The following is a 17,505-nucleotide window of genomic DNA, read 5'->3' as shown; positions in this document are numbered from 1 at the left end:
AAATGGTGCGGGAAGCATCAAAAGAAGATGGAAAGAATACACAATCACTGCATCCAAAAAATTGGTCAACATTCAACTATTTCAGGAGGTAGCATATGATCAGGAATCGATGGTACTGAAGGAAGAGATCCAAGTTGCACTGAAGGGGATGGCAAAAATCTAGGCTCCTGGAATTGACACAGCACTTATTGGTATGTTTCAACAAATGGATGCAGCACTTGATGTGCTCACTTGTAAGGAAATTTGCAAGACAGCTACCTGGCCAACTGAGTGGAAGATATTCGAATTTGTGCCCATCCCAAAGAAAGATGATCCAACACAATGCAGAAATTTTTGAACTATGTCATTGATATAACATACAAGTAAAATTCGCTGAAGATCATTCAAAAGCTGTTGCGGCCGTACATCAACAGGGAATTGCCAGAAGCTCAAAACAGATCATTGCTGATGTCAGATGCATCTTGGCTGAAAGTAGAGAAGACCAGAAAGATGTTTACCTGTGTTTCATGGACTATGGAAAAGCATTTGACTGTGCGGATCATAACAAATTATGGATAACATTCTGAGGAGTGGGAATTCCAGAACACTAAATTGTGCTCATGAGAAATCTGTACATAGAGAGACGGTCATTTGAACAGAACGGGGGATACTGCGTGGCTTAAAGTCAAGAACAGCATGTGTCAGGCTTGTATCCATTCACCGTACTTATTCAATCTATATGCCGAGAAAATAATACAAAAAGCTGGAACATATGAAGAAGAAAGCAGCATCCGGATTGGAGGTAGACTCATTAACAACCTGGAATAAGCAGATGACACAACCTTGCTTGCTAAAGTGAACAGGAATTGAGGCAATTACTGATGAAGATCAAAGACCACAGCCTTCAGTATGGATTGCACCTCAATATAAATCCAAAAACCAAACCCAGTGCCATCGAGTCAATTCCGACTCATAGCGACCCTATAGGACAGAGTAGAACCGCCCCATAGAGTTTCCAAGGAGAGTCTGGCAGATTCGAACTGCCGACCCTTTGGTTAGCAGCTGTAGTACTTAACCACTATGCCACCAGGGTTTCCCACCTCAATATAAAGAAAGCAAAAATCCTCACAATTGGAACAAAAGCAACATCATGATTAATGGGGAAAAGGTTGAAGTTGTCAAAGATTTCATTTTACTTGGATCCACAATCAACACCCATGGAAGCAGAAGTGAAGAAATCAAATAATGCATTGCATTGGGCAAATCTGCTGCAAAAGACCTCTTTAAAGTGTGAAAAAGCAACGACGTCACCTTGAGGACTAAGGTCCACCTGACCCAAGCCATGGTTTTTCAATCTTCTCATATGCATGTGAAAGCTGGACAATGAATAAGGAACACCAAGAAGAATTGATGCCTTCTTTTCTTTTCTTACAAAGTTTTTCAAGTCTGGGGTGAGGGCTTCTCTTTAAGAAGGAGCCCTGGTGGTGCAGTGATTAAGAGCACCAGTGCTAACCAAAAGGTCTGTAGTTCAAATCCAAATCCACCAGCAGCTTCCTGAAATTCTATGGGGCAGTTATACTCTGTCCTATAGGGTCGCTATGAGTTGGAACTGACACACAACAGCAATGGGCTTGGTTTGTTTGTGTTCCTTTAAGAAGACGGGTTTTTCACAGTCAGTTGTCATTTCTGTTATTTGCCTTCAAGTTGATTCTGACTCATAATGACCCTATGTACAACAAAACGAAACCCTGCCCAGATCTGTGCCATCCTGACAATCATTGTTGCACTTGAGTGCATTGTTGCAGCCACTGTGTCAATTAATCTCATTGACAGTCTTCCTCTTTTTTGCTGGCTCTCTGCTTTACCAAGCATGATGTCCTTCTCCAGGGACTAATCCATCCTGTTAAGAGGTCCAAAGTATGTGAGGGGAAGTCTCGCGATCCTTCTTCTAAGGAGCATTCTGGCTGTACTTCTTCAAAGACGAATTATTTTTGTTCTTCTAGCAGTCCGTGATATATTCAGTATTCTTTGCCAACTCCATAATTCAAAGGTATCAATTCTTATTTGATCTTCCTTATTCATTGTCCAGCTTTCACATGCATATGAGGTAATTGAAAACACCATGGCTTGGGTCAGGTGCACCTTAATCCTCAAGGTGACATCTGTGCTTTTGAACACCTTAAGGGGTCTTTTGCAGCAGATTTCCCCAATGCAATGCATCTTTTGATTTCGTGACTTCTGTTTCCATGCGTGTTGATTGTGGATCAAAGTGTTGCAGTGGAACAAGAGAGACCAGAACCTAACCCAAGGTACAAAAAACATGACAGTGACAGTTGTAAAGGGAGTGATCAAGAGCAACTGAGATACCCCTTCACCCACCACATCCAATGTATGTGCTTCACAGAAAAACAACAGAAATAACAAATCCACAAAAACAACAGAAATAACAAATCCACAAATTACAACAGCTAGCTTTACAAAATCCACTCATCCAAGGGTGGAAGGCAGGGAAGGGAGGTGGGAGGGTAAATGGCACAGGAAGACAAAAAAAAAAAAAAAAAATGGCATGAGGTCTGGCAAATGCTAGAAAATAGCTACAGAAAAACCTGTGGTCTTTCAGACTCATGGCCTTAAAATCCACATACTAGTGTCAGGAAGATTCTGCTTAAGTGCACCAGAGACAGAATTCCAATTCCTCTGAGAAAACAGAATATGTAAAGCGCCCTTGGCAGAAAGAGTCCTATCTTCCCTGGGTCAGGGGAGGTGAACAGGGAAAAGAGGTGCCACATCCTCCTTCCAATCCTACCCGTTCCCTGTGGGTGGCAGGAGAAGTCAGTGGCCTACAGCTGCATTAAGTTTGGCAGGAGATGGATGTGGTGAAGGGAACTTCTCTGCAGAGTTTGAGCAGACTGCAGGTAGACCATCTTATGGAAGGGTCTGTTAATAAGACCACCAGAGAGAAGAGGCTTAACTTAAAAACGATACACTTTGCCAGGGGCCTTTGCTCCATTGGTGCTGATAAATGAATAAAGGAAAGAGGATGGAGAAAAGGCAGCTACTGATAATGTATGAGAACTGCGTTGCTGTGAGCAAAGCAAAGGGCAAACCAAATCCAAAGTAGGAGGGCCAGTTCCTTTCTGTTTGACAACAGCTAGTGCATTTCAATTCCTTTATTGAATCAATATTATTCAAAGCAGTGTAGTGAATATAGAAGGGACATATGCAGGAGACAAACCAGCTGACCAACAGGATGGATGAAGAGACTCCCAAACTTCCCTTGGAGAAGGAAAAGAGCCTGAGGCAGAGGTTGAAGAGCATATCAGCAGTTGCTTTCCTTATACTAGGGAATGGGTGAGGCTTCCTCCCTGATACCTCAAATGTCTGGTCAGCTATATTTTGGAACCAAATGACATTGACAACTTTGCTAAGCACGAACAGGGGGGCACCCAAAGAGCACTGAAAATTGACGTGAGGAAGAATTCCAGCCACGATCAAACATCTCCATAGTGATAGAAGAAAAGATCACCAATAATTTGTGCTGTTACTGACTGAATCACAGGAATAAACACTTGATGAAACAAGAGGAGACTCAAGCAGAATATTCCTCCATTCCAAGCGCAGCACTGGAAAATTCTACCAGCAATACGTGGCTCACTTGTCTTGTTTAGGCTCTGTACTCTGGGGTCCTTTCTGTGTCAGGTCGCTACTAGCCTTCTTCTATGCTTTTCCTCCCTCTTTTACAGTATTGGAGCGCCCAGCTTCGAAATGGTGTAGATACCCCAGATGGAGTCCTTGATTCCCCTGGCATGGCCCTGGAGAAATGTTTTGACACCGCCAGCCATCTCTTCACCGCCCAAACCATCAACTACACGGGGAGAGAGAAGTGCCTCGAAATCTCTTATGAAGGCAGCTCTGTCAAGGGCCGGCCGGTTCAGCACCTTCAAGGGTGAGGGCCGCACGAGACCTAAAAAGAGTTAACTAAAATAAACTAAAAACCATCTCTGTGGAGCCAACTAGGAACTCGTAGTGATCGGCGTTCCATACGCTTTCCAAGGAACCACTCTTTACCAACACAACACCAGGGCCCCAAACAGTCCGTAGTCGGCAGGATTCGAACCTGCGCGGGGTATCCCCAATGGCTTTCTAGCCCATCACCTTAACCACTCGGCCATGACTACAGCTGCCTTACCAGGGACTTTTTTTCCCACATGGAATTGGACCTGTGCCCCTTGCAGCCAGTCCTGTAGCTGATCTGGTGGGGTGCTGAACATCATTAATTATAAGGAAAATGCAGATTAAAACACAATGAAATGATACTCCCCTCCACCAAAATTGCTGAAGATAAAAGAATTGAAAATATCAAGTGTTGCTGATCATATGGAACAACTGAAACTTTCCTACATTGCAGATGAGACTGTCAACTGACACATTCACACTTGTAGACTATTTAGAAATATTGCCCGAAACAAAATATATATAAGACCTATAACCCTAAAACTCCACAGCTGCATTTAGACCCAAGAAAAACGAAGGCTTATTTCTCTTGAACCATATCTACAAAAATGTTCACAGCAGCATTAGTTGTTTTATATGTACATCAACAACAAAAGGAACAAAATATTGTGATGTACAGTAGTAATACAATGGGATATGACAGCAAGAAAAAAGAACTACTGCTACTAGACACAATATGGATGTATCTAATAAAAATTATGTTGAGTGAAAGAGTCTATATTGAAATGAACACATATTGTATGATTCCACCTATAGTATTTCAAAACACAAGAGAACAGTGGTAGAGGTCAGAAGATTGGAATTAATTGGGATAGATACAAATACAATCTCAGCTTCTGAGAGCTGAAAAATTTCTTATCTTGGTCTGAATGTTGGCTATATGAGATATATACATATGTAATAAGTCATTCTTCATGAACCAAGCCTCAACTTAAAAAGAAGAAAGGATTTCTTTGGATATGGTCTCACCCCCAGTAGATCCTATCTCTTCGTTAGTGCTGTTCAAATTTTGGTCTGCAGATTGATGCCTTCTAAGAGCTGTGTTTTTACCCGTCTGTGGGCATTAGAAACTTTTGTATCAATTTGACTTTGCCAGAATATTGGACTCTTCCACTTAAATAAAGTAGAAACAATTTCAGGAATTGGGTGAGTGGAATGTGGAGCTGGCCACTTAATGATCAAGCAGTAGAACTCTGTTGCTGCTTTTGATATTGTGAGATTGGTTGGACACCTAGAACCCAAGAGAAGATGAAAATCTGAGAAGTATTATTATTTACTTTTATAATTTATTGTTTCAAAATGACCGTGATCTTAATCAAGTCTGCTTTCCATATTTATAATTTGCCATTATTGGCTAAAATAAAACAAATACACACAAAAAACAAACCAGTCTGTTAGAGTTGATTCTGATGAATGGCGACCCCTTGTGTGGCAGAGTAAAATTGTGCTCCATAGGGTTTGCAATAGCTGTTTTTTTTCTTCCCAGTGCTTCTGTGTGGATTTCAACATCCAGCTCTTGGGTTATCAGCCCAGTGAGTTAACCATTTACACCACCCAAGGACTCCTTTAGCTAAACACGAAGTAAAATTAATGTTATTTATTTGTAACTCTAATTTACATATGTGAATCAAGGTTAAGAAGGCTAGAGAAGTCAGAAGACAAGTAGTGTATGTGCCAGAGAGCTGTGGTCTAAAAACGGGCCTCAGGTGTGACTGAAAACAAAGAAGAGTATGAAAAATAAAGAAGAAACTCTCCGTTTGGTGACAGCTCATCTTTCAGAATCAGCCTCTCAGGAATGAATGAGGAAATCGCAGCAGCTGAAGACCATTTACAAAGTGAATTTTAATAAAAGTCCTCCATGTGCCTGGACAGGTTCTCAAACCTCAGTCTCGGATGAGCGGAGTCAGGGCTTTCTGCCTTAAGCACATTTTGGTTGTGACTGTCGTTTCAGATATAAGTTTTTAAAATATTTCCTCCAAAAAATATTTTAGATTCTTTTACAGCTGCTTTCTCCCCGGCGTGAGGTCCAAGACTTCTCAGTTCTAGTGTTACCAGGTGAAAACCCCGGGTTCTTATTTGGCATGACTTTATTGGCCAGTAAATGAGAGACTGAGATGGGTGAACAACAACAACAAAAAGGCACCTTTATTTCATTGTCCAAGGAAATGGAGTCAGTCTGCTGTTACTGCTCCCGAGACTGCTCACCAAGTTTCACAAAAACTCAAGTGTTTGTGAAAATACTCTAAAATTAAATACGAATAGGAACAAATGAATCCACCAAGGGTTTACAAGTAGGGAGTTCACACAAGTTTTGTCTGCAACATTCTTAATCATACTATGTAGGTGCAATGGGGTTTATATATAACCTCCAAGCAAAAAAAAAAAAAAAAGCAGGGTTCAAATTCAAAGCTGAGGGGGACGGGTGAAGCGCAGCAAAGGAAACAATTTTCCAGTACAACACTGTCGGGGGCAGGGGGGACTCCAGGTAAAGAATACAGCACTGTGGGGGTTCTGCCTCACAAGCAAAACATTCATTTGCCTTCCCTTTGCCCCAGTTCTGCAGTTGGCCTCAGCCTATGCTGTGGAAAAGTTACACTGGGCATATAGGGGAAAAAATTATCAAGTGATTTTTTTGGGGGGGGGTTAGGATAAATAAGGGTATCAACTACATGTGAATCTCAATACAGAGATTAAAATGGGCATGTACGGGACTAGGAAGTGTGCTGAACTACTGTGAAAACATTCTGGAGTGCACATGAGGAAAGAGAGAGGAGCATCACCTAATGCAGAGTAAAGAGTGGGAGTGGGGTGAAATAAAGAAAGAGAAGGAGAAAAAGGGGAGAGAGGAAGAGGACAAGGAAAAGAGAAACAGGGTTTTCCCAGAAAAGGAGTCGGTTCCTTTTGCTCAAGACTACCTGGCCTTTGAGAGTGATTTGTTGCTCTTTCCTTCTCGGCGTAGACAGGCTGAGCACTGTGGAGGGCTTACATGAGTTTGAATTTTTTGTGTGTGTGTGATTCAGACTTGTTCAGCATTGGTTTTGCCCTGGCAGCTGCAAGAATTTACCATTTCCATGCATGTGGTGAGAGCGGTGTTGAGAGCAGAAGCAGGATGGGCCTGCAGCTTTGATATTAAGCACCCCTGAGACTGGGGAAGGTTACTAGGTCTTGCTTGAAATGCAAATAATAATAATAAAAAAGAAAGTTCCAATTTGTTTGCTCCTTGTATTCCTAACTCTTAATGAAGCCTTTTGAAACTCAACTTTTTTCTAAAGAAATTCTCTCTGGCCCCTTTACTTTTCACATCCTGCTTTTAGCTCAAAAGAAGTTTAAAGAGGGCAACTGTGGCCACAGAAAGCCAGAGGCTCTGTACAACTGCTCATGATTACATACTCAGCCACCTTTTCCTCAGTCCTAGTATAGGCACAGAGGCAATGAAGGTTACCAAACCAAAACCAAACCCCGTGCCATGGAGTCAATTCCGACTCAGAAACCCTGGTGGCTGGTGGTTAAGTGTTACAGCTGCTAAGCAAAGGATCAGCAGTTTGAATCCGCCAGGCATTCCTTGGAAACTCATGGGGCAGGTCTACTCTGTCCTATACGGCCACTATGAGTCAGTGAAGGTTAGTCCCTGGCAAACCAGGTAGGTAACCTCAAAATCGGCTTAGGGATTACCTGTGACAGACTGGTAGAAAGCAGATAGTCACAGCTTTTGGAAAGAAGAGTAAAGGGGATAATGCACTATAAAAGAACTTTAGGACTCTTGGCTTTTATCTCCCCTACCATAACCAATCCCCCCTTTCTATGGAGAAACTAGCCCTTTCCTTGCTTCAAGAGGGTCCCCTAAAAGATTTTCTCCTAGTTTAGTTCAAAACACAAAAAGCATTTTAGTTCATATTTTATAGATTGCATGATTGAATCCACATTGATTCATCAAGATTGTTATTTTTATTCTCAGGATCAATAATTGAAAATATTTATAGGGAAACATAGAATCATTCCACAAGGATTTGGCAACTGCCCTGAAACAATATAGACCTTACCCGAGGTCTCTGGGTTAATGTGTCTGTGCTCTCCTCTTTTGACCCATGAGTGTTTAGAACTTGCGCTCTATTTCTTCTTTGGCAGCCTCTTCAAGAGTTCATAACAGATGGACAAAGACTTTGCTATGATCTTTGATGGCTTCCGCCTGCTCAATCTCCATGTCTCGATATCCATGTCTGTGAATGAGAGGTTGACAAGACTTGGCAGCGAGTCTTTGCCTCCTCAGCCCAAACCAGGGTTAAACATCTCCTTCTCAGTGTTTTAGAACATGCCAGAGAAGGACATGAGACAAAGAAATGGCTCTCTTCTCTGGCAGGAATTAATTCTCCTTTCCCTGACATTCTATGAGAATCCTGTGTTCTCTATCCCAGAGAAGGAACATTGATTTTTCCCAAGCACAGAGCAGGTTTTTCTTCTTTCAGATTCTTCAGCCTCTTTGCATTCAGCTTTCCTGCAAACTCTTTCAAGGGACCACTAAGTCTTTGAGTGGTGCAGACAGTGCCCCATATATCAGTGATTGCTGAGCGTGCTTGAAGAGAATGTATGGATAGTAGAAATGACAACAAATAAATTTAAGTGAGCGTCATTGTCTCAACTAGTCAGTTAATAAAGAAACACCAAGGCCAAAACAAGTCAACTTAAGAAAGAAGTAAGTTTCTGAGAGGAAGATTTTTGGCCTGTATTGTGAGAAAAGAAAAGTGGAGATACTGGGGTTTGAACCCAGGGCTTGTTGCATGTTAAGCACACATTCTACCACAGAACTGTAACTCCAGCAAGGCCCTGCTGCAGAGGAGTCTTCAGGATTATTTTCAGAGTCTTTTAGGACTAAGTCAAGATAAATTCACTTTATGTTCAATTCAACTGTTTCCAAACTCCCTACACCATGCTCTCTTGGACACGAACAAACCTAAGAAGGATACCTTAGTGCTAAGAAGAAAGATATTGCTCCTGGTTGATGGTCTTCTACCAGATTGCTGGGAGCCTGCCTCCATTCCATCACCTGGGTGAATTACAGGATAAACATTCTCTTGGACTTGTCTGAATATAACTTTCTGTATTCTTTTGACTCTTGGAAACATACTAATGTTTTAGGGAGGCAAATAAGTACATAAAACTAACTCGAGTGTTTGTGAAAATACTCTAAAATTAAATACAAATAGGAACAAATAAATCTAACGTATTTCAAAAGCATAACATATCCACACAGGAGAAAAAAGAGAACAGATTCAAGTAGAAGTTTTCCTTAGTGCTTTGTCCTCATTGTAAACAAGAATGGCAAGTAAATGTTAAACTCTATGCAGTAGTTTTTTTAAAAAAATTAAATAATGCTATGGGTGTAGCAATTCTGATATTATTTCGTGTAAATTTTAGGCTTGAGAAAATGAGTACACATATTGAGGTTGTTGGAAACCAGGGCTCTCACTGTGGGAGACAGAAGGAAACACGAAATTGGAATGGGGGAAGGTAAAAAATTCCCTGTTGATGCTGGATGGGTATTCCTCCATTGCCATCAAATAGCTCCAGCTCATGGATGGAGACCCCATGTGTTGCAGAGTTGAACTGCTCCATAAGGTTTCTTTGGCTGTAATCTGTAAGGTGTGCCCTGTGGTTAGCGGCTGGACTGCTAACCAAAAAGTTGGCGGTTGAACTCACCAGCGTCTATGCGGGAGAAAGAAGGCGGTCAGTCGGCTCCGGGAAAGATTACAGCTGTGAGTCGTAATCTACTCCACCACAGTGGTTTTGGGGTTTTGGTTTAATCTTTGCGGATGACCAGGGGAACAATTGCACTTGAATGGTAACTCTGGTGGTTTAGTGGTTAAGGTCAGTAGTTCGAATCCACCAGGCTCTACTGGAAACTCGATGGGTCAATTCTACTCTCCTATGGGCTCGCTGGTGGCGTAGTGGTTAAGTGCTACGGCTGCTAACCAAAGGATCCGCAGTTCGAACCCGCCAGGCGCTCCTTGGAAACTCTATGGGGCAGTTCCACTCTGCCCTATAGGGTCGCTGTGAGTCGGAATCGACTCGACCGCAACCGGCTTGAGTCTGGGCTAATCTAAAGATTGGTGGTTTTACTGGAAGAAATGTCTCGGCCTTCTGCTTCATTTAAAATTACGTGGAGTCAACATGAGTCAGAATCGCCTGGATAGCAACCAACAACAATTTTTAAGGAAGCAGATTTCCAGACCTTTTCATCCACGGTGCCACTGGGTAAGTTCCAATCGCCAGCCTTTCGGTTACCGTTAGATTACCGAGCGCAGTGTGTGCCACGCGGGGACCTTCCTCATATAGGGTAGTGATTCTTTTTCTAGAGGATTTTTAAACATTTCTTGTGATTAAAAACATTCCTTTCCCCTTACCATCCTCATATCATACACATAATACGTAATATCAGGACAGAAATGAAAATCTTAAGCGTAACAGCATGTAGTACATTGCATTCCTTGCTGCATCAGTTCCTAGCTTTCCTCATTGAATTTCAGTTCCTTGTTTTTGAAATTTTAAATATGCAAAATGTCGGTTAGGGCTTTATGGAAGACCTCAAAACCAAACCCAATCAAACCCACTGCGGTCCAGTAGATTCTGACTCATAGCGACCCTGTAGGACAGGGTAGAAATGCCCTATAAGTTTCCAAGGGCTGTAAATCTTTACCTAAGCTGAACGCCATGTCTTCCTCTTCCTGAGCGACCACCTACGTTTTGTTAGTAGTCCAACGTTAACGACTGCACCAGGAATGCTTGTAGACTGATACAGTTTTCTTTTTTTCAATAGTTCAGCGTCGGATACTTGTGCTGTACAGTTTTATTAAACTCCAAAGCCTTGGAATGCAATGTTTTTTAAGAATGCAGTTACGCAAATCCGAAGTAAGTTGCTGAAACCCGGGATCGAACCAGGGACCTTTGGATCTTCAGTCTAACGCTCTCCCAACTGAGCTATTTCAGCTCTTTCGAAAGTTCTATTTTAATCGTTGGTATAAAACATGATCATGGCTACTGTGTTTTCAAATATTTACTCTTAATTTGTTCTACATTATTACAAGATGACAAAAGGGAGGAATACGTAAAACGGGGCGATGCTTTCCTGCTTGGTAACCTCTGGCTCTTTCACGCTCCAACCACTGCCCGGAAAACTAAGGGAATTTCAAACGAAATGATCGAGCCTGTTCTTTTTCTCTTTTTTCAGTCCTTTTTCTATATTAGTCTTCCATGACACTGGAAAAGGGAACAGAGCATTAGTGAGCCAGTTAATGGCGTGGCGGGCTTCTGGCTTCGAAATGAGAAAAACCTGAGCAAGCCAACTCTGATTCTCTATTTCCTTCCTTTTCTTTGTCTCCCTGGTGCTGGCAGGGGCGCCCTGGGTGGTAAGGAGAAACAGGGAGTAGAAACGGGGAAACATCTCAAGGCAATCCATCGGGTAATGTGTTCAATAAGTATGAGTACGCAAAACATACTTGAAAAAGGAGAAAAGTGCAGAGCTGTTGGGAATTGTAAAAAGTAGATGAGTGTGCACGGTTTCAAGCCGTCTCAAGGAAAGGATACTCTCCCCTAAAGCCACAACTCCCTCACGACAGAAACTTCATGAAAATCCTCCTTGAAATATTAGCCGTATTTCTAAGGGGTTCTGGTAAATTCAATAGATGATCAGAGAGAAAATCCAATGTTTCAAATTTCACTATTTTTAAACCTCTAAACTACACCAGGAAATAAGTAAAGAAGTTGCAGACCCAAAACACCTTCTCTTCCTAGGGCATTCCACCCCCATTATGCCACTCCAAGGTTCCTGCCCTAGTAAATTGCCCTGCCCATTTTCTCCTGCAACCACCAGGAAAGATGTAATGGAACTTTCTCTTGTTTTTTCCACTTCTCTCCCTATCCATTTTTTCTTTTTTTTCTCATCTTACAAAGTTTTCCAAGCCGCCTTCTCCTTAAGAATAGGGAATTAACCACAGTCTAGAAGATTTCAATACTTCTATTTGACAAAGGACCCTTATCTAAACTATTTGAAGAACACCTATGAAACACTAAGAAAAAAAGACTGAAAAAAAATGAGAAATAGCAAAGACTAAACATGTACTTCACTAAAAAAATGCATAAACGCAATTGTTAAACACAATGAAATAATACTACCTTTTACCAAGTGTCTCTGACAATACTGAACTGAAACTTTAATAGATTGCTGATGAGACTGTCAACTGGTACATCCACTTTGGTACACTATTTGCAAATGTTGCCTCAAATAAAATATACATACAACCTACAACCCAGCAAGTCCACAGCTGCAGTTAGACCCTAGGAAAATGCATGCTATTGCCCTTGAAAAACATGTACAAGAATGTTCATAGCAGCATTATCCATTTGAAATGTATAGCAACAGTAAAACGAATGAAAAAGGTCTGATTCCAGTATTCACATAATGGAATATGACAGAGCAATAAGAAAGAAATACTGCTACTAGAAACAGTATGGGTACATTTAATAAAAAACATATTGAGTGAAAGAACCCATACTAAAATGAACATGTGCTATATGATTTTATTTCTTATTTTTCAAAGCACAGGAAAAACTAATTTATGCTAGTAAAAAAAAAGTAGAGGTCAGAAAATTAGAATTGATTGGATTGAGGTACAAGGGAGCTCCTGGGAGGTGAAAATTTCTTTATCTTGGTCTGGATGTTGGTTCCATGGTATATATATATATGTATTATTGATTGAACTGCATTTCACTCTATGTGATTCTAGCCTCAATTTAAATTAAGAGATGACACATGGAACATTCACACTTCAGATATAAAATTACAAACCTAGAGTATCTTCCACTCATCTAATTGTTTTTCAGTAGCAAATGATCTTAGTACTCCTACCACCTTCTTTAATTTTCCCACTTTCTTTTTATAGCCACTGCACCCCTCCCCGCAATGGTTTATCCCTGTGACCTTCTCCAGTGAATTGCCTTGGTTTGGAGATTATGCCACCATTCCATTCCCAGCAACACTCAGTGACTGACTAGAGGGGATGGAAAGTGCGAAAGTCCAAACCCCTTGACTCAAGGACAACTCTGTCATGGGATTTATACCCCAGTTCCCCTGTCACATAAAAACAAACAAACCCATTGCCCTACAGTTGATTCCGACTCATAGCTACACGGGTCAGGCCAAATCTAGACTTCACCCAAGGACATATTAATGCTTGGCTACTTTCCCTTTCCCATCCTAAAGACAACCCCCTCAGTAAATCACATACCCCTCAATACCTATCTCACACTCCTAATATTCCTCAGGCATAAAACGGTCTGATAAAACTGCTCAGCTGCAAACACATGCTTTCTATTTCATAAAAATGGAAAGACGACTGTGAAAGGATGACTCCGATGGCAGAGCCATCAAAACACAGAGCATTCATTCCAGGCCTTGAATGCTAATGTTGTTTGCCTGGCTGGATTTAGACATTACTTGGGACCAGTGACTGTTTTTTTTTCTTTCAATTTCATCCCTTTTTTTAATTGGAATGTCTGTAACTATTATCTTATACCTGTTCTGCCATTGTATTTTGGGGAGCAGATAAGTTGTTTCTTGAATTTCACAGATTCACAGATACAGAGGAATTTTATCTCAGGATGGATTATACCCAGAGCTTCATCCAGACATAATTTAGACAATGTAAATGAAAAGATTGGGGACTTTTCAGCTGAAGAGATTTTGATGACATTTTAGAATTTGAGTTGATGCTGTAATGGGATTGAGATTTGGGGAGGTATTGGGATGAAATGAATGTTTTTGCATGTGGGTCAGATGTGAGTATTTGGAGATCAGAGGGCAGCCTCTGATAGGTATAATAATGCCCCAGCAAAGACATCCATGTAGTAATACCCAAAAGCTGTGTGTATGTTACCTTACGTGGCAAAAGGGACTTTGAAGATTTGATTAAGTTAAGGATGTTGCCATGGAAAAATTAATCTGGATTTTCTGGGTGGACCCAATATAATCATGAGGTCCTTTTAAGAGGAAGACAGGAGGGCCAGAGTCAGAAAAGGAAATGAGAGGACTGAAGCAGAGGTCAGAATGATGCAGCCATGAGCCAAGAATGTGGGTGGCCTCTGGAAGCCAGAAAAGTCAAGGAATGAATTCTCCACCAGTGTCTCCAGAAAGAAAGCAACTCGGCCAACATCTTCAGTTTAGACCTATAGGACCGGGGACAGATTACCCAATAAGCATGGTAAACATGTGCTTAGGGCATCAACAAAACAAAACAGGGACCCACAGATGCCAAGCAGATAAGACACAAGGAAAAGCAAGCACCATGCTGGAAGGGAACTGACAGGGTGTTAAATGATATTGATACTATTTTATAAATTTTACATACAATAACAATTATATTTTCCTTTTCATTTCAGACAGATCAGGTATAGCGTCACATTTAGTTCTCTCTTGTAGATCATGTGAGAACATGCCAGCAGCACTATAGTCATGTGACTCATGATATATCTGGTCCTGCGCAAAGCGAGCCAAAATGCATCTTCAGATTGAGCATACCCTTGTATTTGTATCATTCTCTTTGCCATCATTCTTATCCCTGTTCAGGTATCAACAGTAGTACAATGAACTGTGAAGATGCAACATCAAAGTACAAAAAGTCAGTGGGCAAGTTTTTAGGTATTATTTCAAGACAAAAACACTTGTGGAGATACACAGAGCCCACCAACAAACATTGTACACAAATGAATGAAATTATTTTTGACTGCCTTGTAAGTACTATTTCTTCTGACTATCTCAGACCTGAAGAACAAAATTACACATTGTAAATTAAATTTTTATTGATTTTCAAATGTTAATTTTAGTGTGAACATTCAAATTTTAATGTAAATTTTATTTTATAAATTTTACTTGTTTTATCAATTTTATTTATTTTCAATTATTCAAATTTATTTGCTATGGTACAAGCAAGTTAAAAAATTAAATTCAAACTAAGTGGAGTGCAAAAATGAAAGCTCACAGAAGATAAAAGAAAAAGATTTGTGAATTCCTAAAGACAATTCCAAAATCAAGTTCCTTTTTAAAACATAATGAATCAGAAGAGACTTTGTCCTTTGAACATTAGGTTTTAATGGGTGCATTAAATCATTCTACTGGTACCTCCAGTGCTGAAATTACTAATAGCATTATGAATATAATAGAATTTGTTCTAAATTCTGCATCCATTCCTTGATGTAGTTAAAAAAATAATAAATAATGGTGTAGAAAGTGGAACTATTTTAGAATCTGAAATTGTCATATCTGCAGATCCCATAAATAACAGAAATACACATCCTGCTTTGCAAAATAATTTTTCTTCTAATGATGTAATTACTGGATCAAAAGAGGACCAAGTGATTGTCAACATCATAGTGGACCATTTGAAAATTTGTTGTCCAAATAATCTGGATGGTAAACAAACAAGGTTCTGTAGCCAGAATATACTTCTAAGGTGCAAAGCTAATGGTGACAATTGTAAGAAGGAATCTCTCTCAGTTGTTTGCAAACTATTCTGTCCTAAATCATTTAATTCTCGATTTGCTATGGATGGGTTTAGCAACTTGAACACGTTTGATACATGTGAAAACAGAGATTGTGTGGTGTCATATTTAAACTGAAGACACTGTTTTCAGTTAACTCATAAACTGGTAACACAAATTAATGAAGAACGTCAGTACTGGAAAGCCGTTTTGCAATGCGTTTGTGCTTTCATTAAAACCATCACTGAAGGTGGACTGTCTTTTTGAGAAAGAAAAAAAGTGTTTGGGGGCCCACAAAGCAGAAATTTCTAAGGTCTACTTGAGCTTGTTTCTCAGTTTGATCCATTTTTAACAGGTCACATCTCCAAATATGGTAACACTAGAAAGGGCAACCCATCATATATGTCTAAAACAACACGTGAAGAATTAATAAACTTAATAAGTGATAAAGTTTGATCAATTATTTTCAGTGATGTAAGTATAGCTCGATATTTGAGTTTGTCTGTAGATTCCACTCCTGATCTTGCTCATACAGATCAGCTAAGTATTATTTTAAGATACATATCTCCATAGATGGAAAACCTGTTAAGCAATTTATCACATCTACTAGCTTAAAAAGTCATGTGGGTGAAGAAATTACAAATCAAGTACTTTACTATTTATGTGAAGTGTGCTAAACTGATTTTTCTAAGAGCAGAGGCCAGTCCTATGACAATGCTGCCAATGATAAAGGCATACAACAGAAAATATTAGAAGGTAATGAATATACCATTTTCATACCATGTATTGCATATTCGCTTCATCTTGAAGAATGCAGCTGCAACAGATTGTTGTCTGGAAGCAGTTGGGTTTTTTGTACTGTTCAGTTACTCTCCACATTTTTTGCTACCTCTGCTAACCAATGGGCATTTCTTAAAACATATTTAGTCAGTGACTGAGTATTAAATTGTCTTTCTAAAACATGTTGGGAAGTGCATGCTGTAGCAATGAATGCAATCCCGGAATAGTACAGTGAGATTCTAGATGCCTTAGAAGTATTGCTGAAGACCAGACACAAAAAGGACATGCCAAAAGAGAAACACCGCCAACAAAATACAAACACTAGAGTATGTACCCATGTTGGTTATGTGGAATAACATATTGCAGCATTTTCATCAGAAGAGTCAAGGCCTCCAAGACTGAGAAGTAAATTTAAAGGCATGCACAGATCTCTATGAGTCATTAATAGGGTATTTACATAATTTAAGAGAAGGTTTTGAAAACACGACAATATAAATACTGCCAAATACTGATTATCAAGCAGTTCTCCATCACAGATGCACTAGAAAGAAACAAAATCATAGAAGCACCTCAGAAGTATCATTGAGAGCCAGAGGTCAATTTCTCCTAACCACAAAATATACCATCATTGACTCACTTGAATCTTGCATGAAAAGAGGAAGAATGTATATGAAGTTCTTTCAAATAGATTTTCCTTCTTAAACAGTGAGGATATATCTGATAAAGACTGCACGAAGGCATCCAAGAAATTAGTGCAGGCTCATCCCCATGGCTTAAATACAAACTTTTATGAAGAAGTGCCACAATTTCAGTCTTACATGAGAACTAAGTTTACAGATTCAGGAAAGACAAATTTTACTCATGCAAGCATGTAGGATTCCATAATAGAAGATAAAATACAATGCATATTTCCCAATGTTGAAATTGCTTTACACGTATTCCTAACTTTAATGGTAACAAACTGCACAACAGACCGCTGATTTTTGAACGTAAAGAGATGAAAAAACCCTGAGCGTACAGCAATGATTCAAGAAAGACTCCATCCATTATCTTTATTATGTACGGAAGTAAGTATTATTCTGCAGCTTAACTGTGATTTAATCATTGAAGAATTTGTAAGAAATGTTTTTAATTATAACATGTTAGAGGTGACAAATCTACCTAGAAATAAAAGTAATTTGTCTTAATATTTGTTTTTCTGATCAT

The 17,505-nt window shown here is 39.9% G+C and overlaps 2 non-coding genes and 1 pseudogene across 2 annotated transcripts; all 3 read right to left on the bottom strand.

Moving 5' to 3' along the window:
- Nucleotides 1-2,811: 2,811 nt before the first annotated feature.
- LOC100669337 (etoposide-induced protein 2.4-like) lies at nucleotides 2,812-3,842 on the bottom strand (annotated as a pseudogene).
- A 233-nt stretch (nucleotides 3,843-4,075) lies between these two features.
- On the bottom strand, nucleotides 4,076-4,157 carry TRNAS-AGA (transfer RNA serine (anticodon AGA)). Its single transcript has one exon. It is a non-coding gene; the product is annotated as a tRNA-Ser (tRNA).
- A 6,745-nt stretch (nucleotides 4,158-10,902) lies between these two features.
- On the bottom strand, nucleotides 10,903-10,975 carry TRNAF-GAA (transfer RNA phenylalanine (anticodon GAA)). Its single transcript has one exon. It is a non-coding gene; the product is annotated as a tRNA-Phe (tRNA).
- Nucleotides 10,976-17,505: the final 6,530 nt, after the last annotated feature.

This window comes from Loxodonta africana, chromosome 1, assembly GCF_030014295.1.
Source record: "Loxodonta africana isolate mLoxAfr1 chromosome 1, mLoxAfr1.hap2, whole genome shotgun sequence".
NCBI lineage: Eukaryota > Metazoa > Chordata > Mammalia > Proboscidea > Elephantidae > Loxodonta > Loxodonta africana.
This window is presented reverse-complemented; position numbering and strand designations above follow the sequence as displayed.